Source organism: Microtus ochrogaster, unplaced genomic scaffold, assembly GCF_000317375.1.
Source record: "Microtus ochrogaster isolate Prairie Vole_2 unplaced genomic scaffold, MicOch1.0 UNK115, whole genome shotgun sequence".
NCBI classification, from domain to species: domain Eukaryota; kingdom Metazoa; phylum Chordata; class Mammalia; order Rodentia; family Cricetidae; genus Microtus; species Microtus ochrogaster.
Genome location: NW_004949213.1, coordinates 210,315 through 212,680, shown reverse-complemented (window position 1 = coordinate 212,680; position 2,366 = coordinate 210,315).

The window sequence follows — 2,366 nt, the reverse complement described above, 5'->3', positions numbered from 1 at the left end:
TGTATTTGTTGTTAAAAAGAAATCTGGTAAATGGAGAATGGTGACAGATCTAAGAGCTGTCAACAAGGTAATTCAACCTATGGGCCCTCTACAATCTGGAATTCCTCTGCCTACTCTATTATCAAATGAATGGCCTCTTATAGTTATTGATTTAAAAGATTGCTTCTTCACTATACCTTTACAAGAAAAGGATAGATAAAAAATTGCCTTCACAGTGCTTACTTATAATAATTCCCAGCCTACTAGGAGATACCAGTGGACTATCTTCCCACAGGGAATGCTCAATGGTCTCACCCTGTGTCAATACTTTGTAAGTCAGCTAATAGAAATAATAGGTAAATAACTTCCTAAATCTATAATTTATCATTACATGGAAGACATTTTGCTAATTCAAATGTAGATACTTTAGAAAGAATATTTGAAGAAGTAAAGACAGTTTTGCCAAAATGGGGATTACAAATTGCTCCTGAAAAAATACAGAGAGGAGATTCTGTCAATTACCTAGGTTATAAAATAGGTTTACAGAAAATTAGAACATAAAAGGCACAAATTAGGAGAGATCAATTGTGGACTCTTAATGACTTTGAAAGATTGTTAGGAAACATTTCCAGTCTACCACCAGTTGTTAGGATAACACCTGATCTAATAGTTTATTTAATCAAAATAGATTACAGCATGCCTTATTAACCTTGAATTTTCATAACACTAATGACACAGGAACAAGAGCAGAAAAGAGACATTGGATAATAAAAAAATCTTCTGAATTAAATCAGCTGGTGTACTTCAAGAATGTGTTGACCTCACAATGTAAACCAGGAGATGTGCTACATTGGAGAAGGGGTTTCTCTCTTGTTTCCACAGGAGAATAAAAGGTATGGATACCATCAAAATTAATAAAAAGTCAATTTGAAAAGGAGAAACCTTTTGAGAAAGAGAAATGATGTCTCATCCACAGAGGTGACAACCATATAGATGGTAAGGAAACCTCATAAGGGTTGGGGCAGGGTTATGTTCTTGTCTTTGCAGGAAAATACTCATCTTCAAAAGGTCAAGAGACCCTGGACATCTAGATGCCTAAAGAGGAAAAGATAACTGTTCATAAAGGATCACTGAGCAAAGAGAATTATGACTTATGAGGACAGGTCACCTGAGGGTAAGAATCACTGAATATATATATATATATATTCATGCTACCTACTATAATAATAGATATGACTCACTCAAAAATCAAAGCTGGCTTTGGAGATGGACAATGGCTCTGTCCTTATCTAAATCCAAGCATGTTGTTAAAAGAAAAATTCAGAGTTTCTGTCTCATGTTAGGAGCCATCTGGTATGGGACAGAAAGAAGAATTTAGAAAAAACTTTACTTTTCTTTATACCTATTTTTGTCTCCATCATACCTTTCATTGAATATATGTCAGTATAAATAATGTTTAAGTTTTCCACAATGACCAATGAATTTTCCTGAAGTAATCTTTGAGCTTTCCAGGAAGAAGATGGGGCCCCACATTAATTATGACTCCACCTGGTTGATATGGCGTCATGATGCTGATAGTGCTGCTATAAGACCTATTTTAGGTACCAGCTACTCAAGATGATTCTAACTTGGTTAGCTGAAATGGTGCACCTTTTTTTTTGCACAATGTTCTGGCTAGAATTCTAAGTAGCATCCTCAGAAAAACCCTACTGACTACTCGGAGACATTTTGCAATTATACCAGACAATAATCTTGAAACTTAACCATCATTTTACTTTCACAGGATCCCATAGAAAGAATATCACCCCCATGACAGCTGGAAGTAATTCTAGAAGACGAAATACCCTCTCCCAGCAAAGTTTATCCTCAAGGTTAGGGATATCAATTAGGGTTGATTATAATTGGTATAGGCTTGGGGTTGGGGTGGAAATTATGTAGGCTCAGAGATCTCTTTGAAAAAAAGAGGGAAATTGGGTGGGATAATAGGTAGATTAATGTGATCTTACTCTCACTAATAATAATAGTGAGTAATAGAATGAATATTTGTGAACTATTATTTATGGGCAATTTACATCGGCATAGATTCTGTATATTGATACAAATTTAAATTATATTGAATATGTTCCTATTTTCTACAATATTTGTATACTTAGGCAAAGTTATTTTGTCATATTATATGAATATATACTTCTACCTCTACTTAAGACATTTTTGTACACTGATACAATTTTAGGATATATTTATCATATTTCAATATACATTTCTACCTCTGATCAAGATGCTTATACATTATTTACATTTTGAGGTCATTATCCTCATTTGTTGCACAGTTGTTTAAAGATGGTTTAATATTCTTTTTTTTTTCCCACGTGGGTGCACTTTTAATG